This window comes from Puma concolor, chromosome B4 (assembly GCF_028749965.1).
Source record: "Puma concolor isolate L17-30 chromosome B4, mPumCon1.1.hap2, whole genome shotgun sequence".
Taxonomy (NCBI): domain Eukaryota; kingdom Metazoa; phylum Chordata; class Mammalia; order Carnivora; family Felidae; genus Puma; species Puma concolor.
This window is the reverse complement of record NC_141673.1, coordinates 53,458,625-53,476,757: the sequence shown is the minus strand read 5'-3', so window position 1 is coordinate 53,476,757 and position 18,133 is coordinate 53,458,625.

Here is an 18,133-nt window from a genome sequence, read left to right as displayed (position 1 = left end):
TTTTCCTCACTAGAACACAGACTTCATGAGGGCAGGGTCTATATATGTTGTTTCTCCACTGTCTAGCAGAATGCCTGGCACACATAAAATGCTCAATAAACATTTGTTTAATGATTGAATAAATAAATAATGAGTTTCAATTAAAAGGATCAGTGTGAGCACAGGTAAGATTTAAGAAAGCTCAATATATAAATCAGGGAATTGCAAAATATACCATCTGGTCAAAGCATGTACAGAGGTTATGGGGGGAAAAAGTAAAAAGGTCATTTAGTGGCCAAATATGATAGAAGAGTTTGAATTATATTCATTTGCCGATAAGGAGCTGTTAAAGTTCTGAACTCTCTACTCTGACCATATCTGGTGGTGAGACTTTAGGAAAAAAAGACAGAAATAACACGTTGGATGCAGTGTTATTTACACTGAGTTTTAATAAGGTACCCCCCCAAAATTTATGAAATTCACAACTGATCAATTAACAACTTTTCAGCACCATGCCTTAAGCCATCAGCGAGCTTTCCAGGCTTCTGGAACAACTCAGACACCTAAATCTACTAACAAGAAAATGAATGTAATGAATTCCACTGTTTTATTCGGGGCGTCTCAAAGTACTGTGTATAGAGAATCTCACTTATTCTCACAACCTATTAGACAGTGATAGGGTAGATTTTGTTCCTGTAGCCTACAATTAGAGTTTATTTTCTCTGATATGCCATCACTAGTAGCCTCTGGCATACTATGACTCTCAGTAAACACTAATAAAAATTATATAACTATAGCAGTATTTCTAAATTTCCAGTGGATCTTTTGTGGTTAACTGTTGTAAGCATGATTTTAAGCCTGAATATTAAATTAAATGAAAGCTTAAAAAAGCAAGAGGAGGAGCACCTGTGTGGCTCAGTCAGTGGACCTGAGTATCAGCCTCTTGATTTCAGCTCAGGTCATGAATGCACAGTGATAAGACTGAGCCCCCCATTGGGATCAGTGTGGAGCCTGCTTAAAATTCTCTCTCTCCCTCTCCCCCCGCTGGTGTAGTCTCTCTCTCAAACTTTTTAAAAATGTTTGTATTTATTTTTGAGAGAGAGAGAGAAACAGAGAGAGAGAGGTAGCACACGTTGGGAGAGAGATGGAGACAGAGGATCCGAAGTGGGATTTGCACTGACAGCAGAGAGTCGGATGAGGAGCTCGAACTCATGGACCGGTAGATCATGACCTGAGCCAAAGTCAGATGCTTAACCGATAGAGCCACTCAGATGCACCTCCTTCCCTAAAATTAAAAAAAAAAAAAAAAAAAAAGCCTGAGGAAATAGCATTTTAGAAAGGCAGAGGGAAGGAGTGTCTGGGTGGCTCAGTCAGTTAGGTCATGATCTCATGGTTGTAAGACGGAGTCCTGTGTTGTGCTCCTCACTGACAATGCGGAGCCTGCTTTGTATTCTCTCTCTCCTCCTCTCGCTCTACCCATCCCCTGCTCATGCTCTATCTCTCTCAAAATAAATAAACTTAAAAAAAATTAGAAGGGTGGAGGGAAAATAAAGAAGCATATTATAAATGACTGTTTCCAGAACATATTTTTTAGTTTATTTTTAGTTATTTTGAAAGAAAGAGAGATAGTGTGCACATGCAGGTGCACACATGGGTGACGGAGGGGCAGATAGAGAGGGAGAGAGAGAATCCCAAGCATGCTCCAAGCTATTAGCATGGAGCCCGATGCAGGATTTCAAACTCACAAACTATGAGATCATGACCTTAACCAAAATCAGGAGTTGGACACTTCACCAACTGAGCCACCCAGGTGCCCCTCTAGAACACCTTTTTAATTAAAATGAAAATCATAGTTTTGAGACTCCTTATGTTATTTCAAATTAAAATTAAGAAAACAAAATCTTATAAATTCAAAAGTAATTGTGGCTCATACACAAAGTTTCAGACTTGCATTTCTTTCATTAAACCCAGGAAAGAAAACTATTTGGATGAAAAGGAAATGAAAGTTAAACAGTCAAAATAAATATACGGGACAATATCCTAGTTATCATTTCTAGTTAAATTATTTTCTGCTGATAATATCAGGAGTGTGGTAAGCGGAAATACAAGTGACCAAAAACCAATTCTTTCAAAGCATTTTGAGAATACAAGAAAGTTTTGTCCATTCTTTTTATTCACTTACTCAGCAAAAGTTTATTGCGTATTTTACTCCATGTCAGAAACACTGCCAACACTGCAAATATAAAGACGAGCAATAGATAGCCTCTGTTCTGAAGGAGCTCACTAATTAGCAAGATATACATTAAATGTACAATTCTTAGGGGCTTCTGGGTGGCTCAGTCGGTTAAGCATCTGACTTAGGCTCGGGTCATGATCTCACTGTTCATGAGGTCGAGCCCCGTGTCAGGCTCTGTGCTGACAGCTTGGAGCCTGGAGCCCACTTTGGGTTCTGTATCTCCCTCTCTCTCTGCCCCTCTCTGTATTTCTCTCCCTCAAAATAAATAAACATTAAAAATATTTTTAAAATAGAAAATGTACAATTTTTAATTAAGTAAAATTCAAATACACAGAGATAAAAGAAAGGACCTCTTAGGTAAATGAAAGGTCTAGAATGAAGACTTTTGAAAAAGCATGAAATTCAGATTGGCTGACCTATGAAAATCTCAAAATAAAGTAAAAAGAAAGCAAATCCAAGAAATATACTGATGTCTTTAATACCAGGCAGAGTAGCCTGGGCTACATTCTCAGGTAATATGAAATAATGGAAGACTATATTGGGCTGTATTCATCCATAGAATGCAGGACTGATCTGAATATGGAGACACAGAGGGTTGGCAGTTCAGTTAGGAAACTATTAATACAGGTGAGAAATAGCAGGGCCAGTTTTAAGTAGAGAACTGGGAAAAGGGAAAAATAATTTTGTGAACTCTCTTTATTCTAAGCAATGTACCGCATATTACACCTGCATCACTGACTCCTCACAGGAAGTTAATTCACTGGGATAATTAGTATTATTATCCTCTTCTCCCTTTTTACAGATTAGGAATCTGAGGTCCAAGGGGGTTAAATGAGTTACCCAAGGTCATAGAGTTCAAAAAAATGCAGCCCTAATGGAAGTAGAACAGAAAGTCTTGGGAACCGGTTGGATGTCAGATGGAGAGAGAGAGATGAGTAAAAGGTGAGGCTTGGGTTGTTGGCCTGATTCATTTTTGTGGTAAGGCTAACATGAGTGGACAAGTCAGGAGGAAGGACTGGTTTGGGCAGCTGATGAGAAATTTAGTTTTGGACCTGATGAGCTTCTGCTACTGGTGAGGGATCTTGATGGACAAATCAATGGTCTGTCAAAAATACAAACCTGGACCTTAGCGGAATGGCCCAGGGCTGCTGAGAGAAACTCGGGAGTGCTCAGCTAAAACTAAACAGTGAGAGCAAATGAAATGCAGAACGAAGAAGCCAAGAACAAATTATAATGATCCCGTTAAGGGGATAGGAAAAAAGAACAGTGTAAATATAATAATGTGCTTCTCGCTTGGCAAAAAAGAAAGAGTAAGACATTTTCTTCATGTTTTCCCTTCCTACAAGAAGCCAACAACTGAACCTCAGGCAATTATCATCATATATAGTAAAGAAAGGTAGTTGCTGTTTCACAAGGCTGTATACGTAGCAATCTACTTCCTGTGGTCTCCAGTCCTCAAACAGCCTGATTTCCTTGTTAGAGGCATAGGAAAACACTTACTTCACTCAACTCCATTCCTCTGGCCTCAAAGCCTCCTTTTTAGCCAAGCTTCTTTCAGCTGGGGAATGGCTGTAGATTGATGGAAATCTGCCCCCAGATCTCCTCCCGCTCCCTCACCTTTTTTATACAGCCAGAATAACCTGTGGATGTTTTAGAAGCACAAAACAGTATTAGTTTTAACTTACTCCTTATTTACTTAGATTCCTCCAAGTGTCAATGGGTGTGGCAGTTAGTATCAGCTCAGCCACTCTTTTGTTGAGAATCTGGGTGACTGGCCCTCTATGGATGGGGATGGGAGGAGGGGAGCGGAAGGAATAATTTCTTTCAAACAGAGTCCACTCCACCACATCTCTGCTCAGATGGAGCGGACTCAGAGAGGTCAGCAACAACTCAAAGCAGGGCAGAACTCAGAGCAGTGCTAGACTGGCTTTCTTGTTTTGAGCTATTTGGGGACCATTACATTTTGTCCTAGAATTTTGTCGTCTCCTTCTTCCTAGAAATTTCGATAAAAATCCTGCATGTTTGGCAAGATAGGGTTATTGCTTTGCTCGAATAGTCAAAACCAGACCCTAGCTATCTATCAATTTTCTCCTTTTGTTTTTCTTCTATTTGCTTGCCATCTGATAAACTAGAACTTTGAGGGCATCCACTGGCAAACCAGATATTTTGTTGGCAATAGTGGCAAAACAGAATTACTTACAGCCAGTAACTTCTACAAGTATTCTATGATTCTCAAAGACAAGTCAACAAAGGTCATCTTGGGGGATAGAATTCCAGAACGACACTGTTCAAAAATAGTACTGCCCCATGACGATTTATATCAACGGAAGGATAAAATAATAATATTGGACTATCACGACATTATTTGCAGTGTATACCCTTAGAAAAATGGAATTCTGTATTCAAAAGACACCATAGAGGAGGACCTGTCAAGTAAGAGGACAAGTGCCAGCGGGATGAGGTGCAGGGCCAGACAGACTGAGGTGAGAACCCAGATCTGAATGTACTGTGTGACCCTCTGCAAGTTATTTCAGTTATCTGCAGTAATGCCCCCAGATTGCTGTGAATATTAAATATTAAAATATATTAAATGCCCAGCAGATTCTTTCAACAAGTAATTATTGAGCATCTAGTAGTCCCACCATGCTAGATGGGGGAAAAGAGAGACAGAAGTAGGAACGAAGGAGAAAATAAGGTCTCTATCCTCAAGGTGCCACATTGAACGAGTAATTTTAAAAGGAATGCATGGGGCGCCTGGGTGGCTCAGTCGGTTGGGCGACCGACTTCTCTCAGGTCGTGATCTCGCAGTCCGTGAGTTCGAGCCCCGCGTCGGGCTCTGTGCTGACAGCTCAGAGCCTGGAGCCTGTTTCAGATTCTGTGTCTCCCTCTCTCTCTGACCTTCCCCCATTCATGCTCTGTCTCTCTCTGTCTCTAAAATGAATAAACATTAAAAAAAAAATTTAAGAGGAATGCATGTAACCAAACAGGTACAGGAAACTATCCAGTAGCGACTCAGTAAATAGTAGCTGTTATTATTAGCTGATAGCATTATCATAGGAGTTATTTTATGAATTATTTTAAGTTTAAAAACGTTGTGAATAGTTATTATATCAGAAAATAGGGAAAATAATTTTTTAAGAGACAAACAAGCTATTAAGGGGAGTGTAAGATTTCAGTCTGTACTTGTGAGTAGAAATGAATTGGTTGGAGTAACAAGTTTAGGATACTCGTGTGATGAACTGTTAAAATCCACATTGCCAATTTAAACCTGTGCCAACACCCCTCATCTGTTTGCACCCAGGCTCGTCTTGAATGAAGATCAGTCTTTGACGCAGTAATGATTGGTTAGTTAGTTCTGACACTACTTGCCGTATAGCTTGTGGCAAACTTTCGACCTACCTAAGCTTCACTTTCCTTATCTGTAAATTGAGAATTAGAACACATCTTCTCTCCAAGTGGTTGGGGATAAAGCATTTAGCAGTAAGTGCTTAACAAATGATAGCTTTCACTATTGTTACACTGTAGTATGCAGAGATGAGTGTTTAAATAAGGAATTGTAGAATAGCAGTCAATTGCCACAATAGGAAGAGAACACAGTACTACGTGAATACATTGCGGTGACCCAGACTAGGATGGAGTCTCTACCTCCATGAGCTATGCTAAATCAGAAGAAATTAGAGAAGCCAGACATGTACCTAATAAGCCACTAGAAGGCATGAGGTGTATAAAGTGGTAAGTACCTTAAGGAAGACCAGTATGTTGTAGAGATTTCTTGCAGTGGAAGACAGTCTCACCTTGAACATACGGTTTGTGAGCCAAGCTGTACTTCTAGGGAACAGGGTCAAAGAAACCACAAAACCAGTGGAAATTTTACTGACACGAACCCTCCACTCTGCACAGTATACAAGGTTTTCATCCTCTAGTAAGAGGTAGGTGAGGGCACTGGGATGGCTTAGTCAGTAGACCCTGCGACTCTTGATCTTAGCGTCGTGAGTTCAAGCCCCATACTGGAACCAGAGGCTTTTTTTTAAAGAGTTAGGTGGCCCCTTTTATGCATTTATTGTCCAGTTGGTTGTGCCCACCCATACAAAATTTCATTGAAAGGATTCTTGAAGCTAGCATGTAATGATTAGATCCTGATTTTCAGTGTTCTATTTTTTTTTGTTTTGTTTTTAATTGTTGGGTTTTTCTTAGTATAACTGAAACACAATGTTTCATTAGTTTCAGGTGTACAACTTAGTGATCTGACAAGTTTCCACATTCTTCTATGCTCACCATAACTACCATCAGTCCCGTTACATCACTCTGACAATATCATTGACTGTATTCCTTATGATATGCCTTTTATCTTGTTTGCAGTGTTCTCTTTTGAGAAACTCAGATGACAGGAAGATTTCAGTCATAGCAAATTAATTTCCATATCATAAGGACATAATCATCTGTTTTGCCTTAACACTTCAAAACAAATCCTGGCAGGGGGTTCCAACCTTCAGGGCTTTTGAAATAGTCAAAGTCTTTTAACGGTGGGGATTTGTTTTGTTGTCACTGCCGCTTTCTCACCACCGCAGCTGTGCACGTCAAATAGGAATAGATCTGTCAGGTGTCGGGATTGCTAAGGCAAAAACACTCAATGCTCGGAGGTTTATTATGTATTAAGATAGTGATTTTTTCCCATATAATAAGAATAAGCTCAAAACTCATGTTTCACTTAAAGAGAAATAAAAATAAAATCAGCAGAGACCTTATGTACATTCAAAATGTATCTTTCAAGTTTATTCATTATTGTTGACCTGGGCAACACGTAAGTTTTATTATATCGCGTGCTTTTTAGTGGAGAGCTGCAGCACAATTTAATGACGAACACCGAATGGATGTGTTTTTGACTTGAGTCAGTTGAATTCAGGAAGCCATTTGTCTGTTTCCAGGACTTAATTTCAGTTTTCACAGCCAACTAGGCAGGTTAGAAGGATCTTTTCAACTGAAACCAAATATTTTTGGCAACTTATTAATAGTTTTAATAAGGTCAAAGAAAGGTGAAACATTTGATTAAAAAAGCTCCTAAATACGTATCATCATGGGCTGAATTGTGTCCCCCCAAATTCGTATGTGGAAGCCCTATCACCCAGTACCTCAGAGTGTGACTGTATTTGGAGATAAGGACTTTAAAGTAATTTAGTTAAAATGGGGCCCAACAGGTGGACACTAACCCAATATGACTTCCTTCTAAAAAGAGGAAATTTAGACACGAACACATAGGAAAGACCATGTAAGAACACAGTGAGAAGGCAGTCACTTTGCAAGGCAGGGAGAGAGGTCTCGAAAGAAACCAAACCTGTTGAAACCTTGATCTTGGACTTCTGGCCTCCAAAACTGTGGAAAAATTAATTTCTGTTGTTAGGACAACCCAGTTTGTAGTGTTTTGCTATGACGGCCCAAGCACACTAATACAGCTGTGGGTTTCAAACGTCATATGATTCCCACCCTAAACATCTCCTTACTATGCATAACTAACACCTGCCTGGATTCTTTCTTAAAAGGCACCTGGGGCACCTGAGTGGCTCAGTCAGTTAAGCGTCTCTTGATTTAGTCTCAGATCATGATCTCACACTTTGTGAGATCAAGTCCTGTGTCAGACTCTGCACTGAGCATGGAGCCTGCTTAAGATTCTCTCCCTCTCCCTCTCCCTCTCTCTCTCTCCCCCTCCCTCTCTCTCTCTCCCCCTCTCCCCCTCCCCCTCTCCCCCCCCTTCCCCCTCTCCCTCTCCCTCCCTCTGCCCTCTCCTCCATTTGCGTGCTCTATTCCTCTCCAAAATAAAAAACAATAATAGTAAAATAAAATGACACCTAGAAAAGCAGTCATGAACTTGGAGATGCTGCTGTTCCTTGGTTCGTTGATTAGGCCAGAGAGAGGGCTCACTTTACTGAAGCATTGTGCTGAACGATCTTCCTTCCCTTTGAATGGAATCAAAAGAGACTCACAGGACAAGGTCAAGACTCTGTCCATAACTGAAGTGACAAATAATCAATTGACCTTTTGATATAAAGATAATAGATTTCCTCTATCTGAACTGAGATCTATACTAATTTCTAGTGGTTCTTCATTTAATAAATATTGGGACCAAATTAGCCTGTGCTCCATGGCTATCCATACCCACCTAGTCCCTAGAACTCTGGCCCTCTCCAAACACCTCCCCCTCCTCTGAATGACGAATAACAAGTATGTGTTTATCTGGGATCTCATATATCATGAAACCTTTCCTTATGTCCAGTGTTAATAGAATGATATCCAATGGCCCTAAATGTCTGAATGCAAGGTTCTTATAGGGGACCCAATAGCTCTGTAGTTTGTGAACACCCCAATGCTAGTGCACGACAGGTCCAGATTCTGTCTCTTGTGCAAAGATTGTTTACACCAAGTGGTGAGATTGAACCCTTCCTCAAAGCAGAACCTATTTTCAGGAAGCTCGACACTGGTATCGTATGAATTTCAAAACAGTTTATTATTTGTCTCTCTATAGAGCACAGCAGAACTCCAAATATCTCAGCACGTCTCCAATTCAAATTCCAGTAACTTCCAGGTTTTACTTTTGGTGGTTCCTGCTGACTTTGGAAATGTCTCACTCTTACATTGCTTGTGCTTATATTTTTTCATGAACACATATAGAAGTCCGGTAATCTCAATGGTTTGCATCATTGCAAACGGCACCTTACCCTTAGGTTTCCATCTGGCCCTATGTTTATACCTTTTGAAGGGAGTTGCTGACTCCTGATGCTAGGTTATCATCAGAATATCCTTGCATTTGCTTTGGGAGAGCATTTCCTGCAAGGGGCCGTCAGGGTGCTAAAAAGGAGAGAGAGCTACAAGTACGCTACACAAGCAGCACAGTTGATACCCATTTGGTGCCTGTCTGCTAATAAGTCATAGTCTGCACGGTGAAATTCTGAGACTTGATTTCATTGTAGTATACGCCCTGGTGGAGAGGTGGTTGCTGGGAGAGCAATAGCCTTCATCTTCCCGCAACCATTGAAGAGTACCATTAGTGACGTGGTGGACAAAGGCAAAAGGAAAAAATTAAATTTCCTTATGACTTATAGCCCATTTACGAGTCCTTGAGATAGGCAGAGTGACCTTCCTCTAGGAACTCAACTTTAATGTTAATACTTTAGCCAGGATCCTGTTAAGTCCCCATGAACATATAAAAATTCTTTTGGAAACATCCTTTATCGCTGCCCTGCCCCCCAAGATATATGTTGGCAATCACCCTCCAAGCAGATGGCCCACTGATATACATCTGAAGGGTCTCATGACTAAAGTTGAACTAGATAATAATAAATGACCTTTTCCTAACAACAGCCAGCCCCTCAAGGTCCTGAAAACCTTCCAAATTCCTTAGAGACTTACACTATCCCTCACCCCCTCCCAATTTGAAGGATATAATCAGCCACTCCTCACAATGCTGGCGCAACTCTTTCTGTCCTTGGGACCTGTCCCCGTGCTTTAATAAAACCACCCTCTTATATCAAATACGTCTCAAGAATTCTTTCTTTTTAGGTGTGATTGGGTGGCTAAGTCAGTGAAGCATCTGACTCTTGAGGTGAGCTCAGATCATGATCTCATGGTTCCTGAGATTGAGCCCTACCTCAGGCTCTGTGCTGACAGTGCAGAGCCTGCTTGGGATTCTCTCTCTCCCTCTCTCTCTCTCTGCCTCTCCTTCTCTCTCTCTCTCTCAAAATAAATAAATAAGTAAACTTTAAAAATTATTTTTTTAAAAAAAGAATTCTTGTTTGTTTGTTTGTTTGTTTTAGAGAAAGAGTGCTCTTGCATGTGAATAGGGAAGGGGCAGAGGAAGAGAGAAAGAAACTCAAGCAGAGATCTCACAACTGTGAGATCACGACATGAGCCGAAATCAAGAGTTGGACATTTAACCAACTGAGCCATCCAGGTGCCCCTCAAGAATTTTTTCTTGACCATTGGCTCCCAATCCCCAACTTTGCCACATCATTTGGAAAGGACAAAAGGGAGAAGGAGAGAGAGAGAGAGAAGGAGGGAGGGAGGGAGGGAAGGAGGTGAGAGGAGAGGAAACAAGAAGGAAATGAAGGGAAGGAAAGAGGATGAGAGGGGGAAATGAGAGATGGTTGGACCATTCAATTTCCCTGTAACAGTCAAAATCCTTAGAAAACCAGATGAGGACGGTGGGTCAGCCACAGTATCAAAGAGTGAGGGAAGATACTAGGAGATTTTATTTCTGTCCCCAGGATGGGAAGCTACAAAGGAAATGGTGGGCTAGAGCTTAGGAAAAAGTAGATTCCTTAAGTTTTATCCAGGGCCTGTACCAGAGAGGAAAGAGGTAGAGAAGAGACTGGCCAGGGCTCAAATAATGCCTCAGGGACTCGAATTAGTGGGGCACTAATTTGTCCTGCTCTGCGTTAGCTCCCCCTGCCTGCCCCTGTCCATCAGCCCCTCCTTTTTTCCCTCAAAACCTCACCTATGTTCTTCAACATTTTAATCTGACAAATCTATTTTCATTCCTGATTATTTTATACTTTCAATTTCCTAAACAAATATTAAATTACAATCACTGTTATATTCACAATATCCTGGGATTTGGGCAAAATTTTTCCCAAAATGCAGAACTTGATACAGACACTACTGTTTATTTCTGCTGCTTTTTGTTTGCTGCCTGCCCATGGTATAAATGTGTTCTGCAAACAGTGGGACTTAATAAATACTCCTGCGTGGCTCTTCAGTGAGGCCTTTTTCATGCTGCGTATTTTTTATGCAGTCACTCACAGATCAAGAATAATAAACACCTCCATTCTGAGAACACCCACCAAGTGATAGAAGAGGTAGCGGAGCTGTGTTTACACTTAAATCCAAGAGGAGCCTGAGGTGTGGGAGGAAGAGACACATTTTCTTTCCATTTAGAGTCAAAAGTGGAAACTCCCCGTTCTGTGACTTGTTGCATTACAAGAAAACAAGGTAAAACATGGTTTGTATGGTTTTCAGACTCTCTGCAATGCATGGAGTATGAGAACCTTTGGAAAACACAACTATGAGAAATGTGTATGCCCTTCCCTGGTATATTCTCATCTCTCTGACTTCTCCTTAAACAATCACTAGAGTCTTTTGGGGTTGATCCAGCTAGCAAAAAAGAATGTAAGGTTTTTTGGGGCGCCTGGGTGGCTCAGTCGGTTAAGCGTCCGACTTCAGCTCAGGTCATGATCTCGCGGTCCGTGAGTTCAAGCCCCGCGTTGGGCTCTGGGCTGATGGCTCAGAGCCTGGAGCCTGCTTCCGAATCTGTGTCCCCCTCTCTCTCTGCCCCTCCCCCATTCATGCTCTGTCTCTGTCTGTTTCAAAAGTAAATAAAACGTTAAAAAATTTTTTAAAAAAGAATGTAAGATTTTTAAATTTACCATTTGCTGATCATTTTTTTTCTGGGTAGAGTTTACTGACACTGACCCCTAAGAAACATTTTAGAAGAAAGTGATCAGGTAGAATCTTCTCTTGACATAGATCTCATCAACTAGAGCTGAATTTCCATGTTTTGTTTTCTGGGTTTTGTTATTTGCTATTCATACATGCAAAAATAGAGCTCAGCTCGTATGCTAGCAAGAGGAATTAAACTTTCATATTTCCCTAGAATTGAACTTTGAAATAGAATAACAAAGGCTCTTGGGAAAAGTGTTAAGCCTAACAGATGGAACAATTTCACATTTTAATTCCAACATGAGGTTTTTAGTTATTGTCAGTAAGTGGTGGGAGTCCTTCCCATTGTTTGTTTATCTGGACTTATATTCATCTCACCAAGGCCAATATCCAGAGATTTACATGTGTGTTTTAAAGGAAGACTGTATCATAAGTAAGATTATTATACTCCAGAATAGCAGTTTTTACATACGTACACACACACACACACACACAAAATACAAAAGCAAAAACCTTTGCATCCATGTATATGGTGACTGTATAATTATTACTTCAGTTAAGAAGATACTATTAAATTTTCTATTCCATCTTGAGTCAGTAAGTTAGTTTTCAAGTAATTTGTCTATTCATCCAAATTATCAAATTTTGGCAAAAAAACTATAATAAAATATGTAAAATAAAAAATAGTGTAAACTATACTTCTTTACCATTCTTGTAATATCAGTTAGACCTATAGTGAATACCACTCTGTTATTGGTCATTTTCTTTTTCCTTGATCAATTTAATTAGGGAGGTATCAATTTTGTTACTCATCAAAAGAACCTATTTTTGACTGTTAATTTTCTCATTGCTTGTTAATTGTCTATTTCATTTATTTTTATTCTTATCTTTACTATTACCTTCCTTCCACTACCTTTGAATTTACTCTTTTTCTGGATCCTTAAGGTGAAATCTTCAATAATTGGCTTTAAAACTTTCTTCTTTTCTAGTATAAGCATTGAAAGTTATAAATTTTCTCCTAACCATTGTTTGAAGTTGCATCATACAAATTTTGATATGTGTTGTATTTTCCTTGCCATTGAGTTAAAAATATTTTCTAATTCCTCATGTAATTTTCTTTGACCCATGAGTTGTTTAGAAATGTGTTATCTACTTTACAAGTGTTTGGCATTTACTCTTGATATTGATTTCTAGCACAAGTCCCTTGTGTCCAGGGAACATACTCTGTATGATTTTAGTATTTTTAAATTTATTGAGACTTATTTTATGGCCTATTATATAGTCTGCCTTGGTTTATGTATTTGAAAATATCTGTATTTGAAAATAATGTATATTGTGCCACTTTTGGCTATATTGTTCTATATTAATTAGGTAAAAGTAGTTGATAGTGTATTCAGAAATCCTATGCCTTTACCGATTATCTGTGAAACTGTTTTATTATTTATAAAAGAGAGATTTTGAAATCTCCAACTATGATTGTGGATCTATGTGTCCCTTCAATTCTGTACATTTTTGTTCCATCTATCTTTTGATGCTGTTTTGAGGTACTTACACATTTATGATTTTTATGTCTTCCTGATGAATTGGCTGTAATATGCCTTTTTATCTGTTAATATTCTTGGTCAAGAGGTTTATCTGATATTAGTATGGTCACCAGCTTTCCTATATTTACTGTTTACAGGGTGTATCTTTCTTTCTCCACCTGTCTACCTGTCTTGTATATTACAAGTCAGTCTCTTGCAGACAGCATATGGGTGGGTCTCTTGATCAGTGCTCAGTTAGTTTTCTTTCCCTTTCATTATTTTGGCTTCATTCACATTTCTTAGTCTTTCTTGGTGCTTCAACTCTTTAGACTAAAATCCTAATATGTATTTTTTAAGTTTGTTTATTTTAGAGAAAAAGCGAGAGTGAATGGGGTAGGGGCAGAGAGAGAGAGAGAGAGACAGAGAGAGACAGAGACAGAGAGAGAGAGAGAATCCCAAGCAGGCTCCTCACTGCCAGCGTGGAGCCCAGTGAGGGGCTCGAAATCATGAATCACGAGAAAATGACCTGAGCCAAAATCAAGAGTTGGATGTTTAATGATGCTTCATGGACTGAGCCACCCAGGTGCTCCAAGACCCTAATATTTAATGTCAGTCATTATTTAACAGCCCCTTCCTGCACCCAGTGTTGAGTCAAAGATATCATTATAGTTGTCACTTTCTCAACTCTTTCAACAATATTATACCTTTCTTACGATGCAGAAATCAAGATTGCCCAAGAAATTCCTAGTAATAGTCACTAAACCTAAGTTTAACTCCTTGTGCTTATTATTTTAAAAAGCTAAAATTTATTTGGTACATGGGTAGGGATAACCCTATGCTTGCATGCACGCTCTATTACAGGTTCTGATCAGGGCTAGAGTTGTGTGGCCCTTAGCAGACTATTCAGCTGAGGACAGAGCTACTGATAACTCAGAATCCTGTTCCAGGTAATAACTGAGGACCTGAGGCCTCTTTTTTTCAAATATAGCCACAGTTGTTTTTTTCCCCTAAATGCCCTTCCATTCCTTCCCCCATTGATACACATGTAACACTTTTCAGTCCACTCCCATTCTCTCAAAATATTGTTGTCATTTACATGTTCCATTTTCAAAAAGAGCTTTGCACTCGCTGCATCAGGCTGTCTCTCCCTCTGAAATAAAACCAGTACTAAAGGAAACTGTTATTTTACTGAAATCCGTCTGGATGGTTGATTAATTTCATATCCTGTTTGCTCTTCCTAAGCCATTATAGCCATGACTAAATAGGGACCCCCTGATCCTATAGATTTCTTAAAAAAATATTTAATGAGTGTTGCTGTGCTAGGCACTGGTCTAGGAACTGGGAATACAGAGGTGAATGAGACAGGAAGTCTCACTCTCATGGATTTTAGTTTGTTGTGATCGGAGGCTGACAATAAGTTAACAGAAAAATAAACAAGACATTTTCAAATGCCTAGAATTTTGCTGAGTCTCATGAGAGGGAAGAGTATTAGAGAGGAAACAAAGCTTAGAAAATTACAGGGTCCTTATTCCTTTCCTAGACAAATCCAGGGTGGATTTGGGGCCGTTATAGGATCCAAGATAGATCCAAAGACCTAGGACAATAAGAAGAGAACCACACCCCTTTCTTGAACAGAGTACAGGAAAGAAGCAAGACTTCAGTATTTCCTCCAGGCTCTGCATGCTTTAGGAGCAAAAGAAATAATGACTTGTGATGTCTACACAGATGGTCTGAGACATCCCCACAGAGTTCTGTGTTCTCCCAGGATGTTTCAGAAAAATGTAGAAATGCAGAGAGAGGCATGATTATAACATATATTTATTGGCAGGCCAAAGAGGCCTTATAATTGAAGCATGAATGTTGACCTTAAGAGATCTCTTTTTCTGCTTTAGAATCTTAGTCTTAACCCCAGCTGCTATGGTCTAGGAAACAACTCCAATGCTACCCACCCCCACCCCCCATAAAAAGAAAAAAATAAAAAGAATAAAAACACTGAAGAATTAAAAGTAACCCTACAGGTAATTAAAAGCCAGGGTTGCCCAAATTATACTAAAGCTCTCATACACATGCATATGGAATTTACCTTCATATCGCCAGCCCCCTTTATGCTTTCCATGACTTCTAAGGAGAAAAATGCTTGGATTTTTTTTCAGTTCCCTTTAGATTTGTACAAAGTTCTAAATGTATGAACATTTGCAACTGCCTCACGCTCCCCCCTAGATAATCGGTGCTTATAATGCATTCAGTTAAGTCAGCCATGTCCATGGGTGGATAATTGCTTGTGATTTCACAGATAGAGTTTCTCTGGTAGTGAAGCTAGAATACCATTACTGGAGCAAGGCCCACGGCAGAGGGCTGGAAGAACACAGTCTGCCTACATTTTGGCAGGACTAAATCACTTTTACACAGGCTCTCCGCCTCGCTTGATTCTCTAGTCTTGGAAAAAATTTTTTTGAAGTTTGATTAGTTTTTTTGAAGTCTGATGAAGTTAAAAATTCTCAGAAGAGCCATCTCGAAAAGCCATGTAGGGCTTAAATATGTCTGTGCATTTTTTACTCACTGATCTCCAGAATGAAGAATGGCTTTTGAAACATATTGCTTTTTTTTTTCGTTTGTAAGTTTATTATTTTTATGGCTGTATTCCTAACTATTCACAATTTTTATTACCACTTTTCAAAATTGTAACTCTAGAAATGCCCAAAGATATCAGTGTCTTTTAAAAAAAAAAATTGTAATGTTTATTTATTTGTGTGTGTGTATGAGAGAGACAGAGACAGAGAGACAGAGAGAGGGTGAGTAGTGGAGGGGCAGAGAGGGAGGGAGACACAGAATCCAAAGCAGGCTCCAGGCTCTGAGCTGTCAGCACAGAACCTCACGCGGGGCTTGAACTCACGAACTGTGAGATCATGATCTGAGCTGAAGTTGGATGCTTAACCAACTGAGCCACCCACGTGCCCCAATACATGCTTTTTATAGTAAAAAAAAGAAAATTCCAACCCATACTTTAACCACTTTGAAACCCAAGTGTGACTGGCTCATGAGTATTGGGAGAACACCGGCCTCCCAGTAGGTCCACAAGCTGAGACTGTGGCAGAATTCATGATCGACCATTGGAAGCAGTCCATGGACCCAATGTTAGAATCAGCATATGAGCAATATCAACAAAATTTAGGTATGATTTCAGGCCCTTTGCCTCTAGGTGTCTGAAGTATCATATGTTTTAGGTTTCCGCAGGTCCCATGACCTGGCAACATCTGAACCTTCTTTCTAGATGTCATTAGCTTCCCGGAGACTTACTTTCTCATGGCTTCTTCTGCCTGGCATGCTGTGTTTCTCAGGGTGAGGTCAAATAGACCTCTCCACTGTTCTCTGCATGTCTAGCGAGCATTTTACAAACACAAGATGGATATATGCAGATCACAAAAAGACGAGCAGTATCATGGACCAGTTAACCTCCCATCTTTCCTTTCTGACCTTCTCTCACTTCACTTTCCTCTTACTTTCTAACACGCAGAAGGTGGTGCTCAGTGCCATCAGGATGCCATTCCTAGATATGGCGATGGGGCACATATGTGATTAGTAATATACAATCCAGAGCATATCTTAACATAGTATTTGCTCCCCAGTCTGGGATAGGGGGCTTGCTTTCCTGGGTTTTTGGTGACAATAATAGATTAGTGGAGGATGACTGAGTTCATGCTACGAAATGAGTAATATATACACTTTTACTAAATAGTTCTTTAGTTTAGTACATGGACTCCCTGAATGTTATACAATAGAGTATGAGTCACCGCTGGCCTCTCTTTCTTCTCGCATAATCCACATCCTGCTGATCCCTCTTATCTGTGTTTCATGTTGTTCCTGCATGGTGGCAGTCTTTGCTTTCTGTCTCTAATGATGTACATGCTCAACTTCCGCGTTAAGAACAATCTTCTTCCATTGTGTTTCTAAGGGTGCTTCTCTCTCAACTTTTGACAAAACTCCCCCTGTCAGTGTCTTACTTATTCTTCTCTCATTTCACTGATGAGTAAAGTTATGCTCCAAACCTTTTGGGCAGAAAAGTCATACCCATCTTGGTACCTTATTGGAAAACGGAATTGCTGCATGAACTGAAGCCCTGACACTTTGTGACTGCCCTTTAGCATCCCCCGGGGCTGCCAGGCTTCAGGCTTCCACTGTTAAACCCTTCCCTGCCTCTTTAACATAAGTAGTCCCTGAAATATGTTGAAAAACTTTGTATTTATTTTTTTAATGTTTTACTTATTTTTTTTTTTCAACGTTTATTTATTTTTGGGACAGAGAGAGACAGAGCATGAACGGGCGAGGGGCAGAGAGAGAGGGAGACACAGAATCGGAAACAGGCTCCAGGCTCTGAGCCATCAGCCCAGAGCCCGACGCGGGGCTCGAACTCACGGACCGCGAGATCGTGACCTGGCTGAAGTCGGACGCTTAACCGACTGCGCCACCCAGGCGCCCCTGTTTTACTTATTTTTGAGAGAGAGAGAGAGAGAGAGAGTGAGTGAGAACTGGGGAGAGACACAGAGAGAGGGGGAACAGAAGATCTGAAGCGGGCTCAGCGCTGACAGCAGCAAGCCTGATGCGGGGCACCAACTCACAAACTGTGAGATCATGACCTGAGCCAAAATCGGACACTCAGCTGACTAAGCCACCCAGGCACCCAAGACTTTGTGTTTAACTGAAGATCACCCGCGCATGCATGCGCACACCCCCACAAATGGAGAGATAGGGTTCTAATTTCCATTGGGAGAGGTCCTAAGTAAAAAAGAGAAGTGTCCACTGAATATGAGTAACTGGGTTTCAACTGAAAAAGCTGTGGTTATGAAGTGACATAATGTATAAAAAACTTCCAGCTGTAAACTGACACGCGCTGGACACAAATAACAAGCTGATGTGAAAATGTGATGTGACTGTGCTATTAAAAAATATCACTGAAAAAATATATGTCACT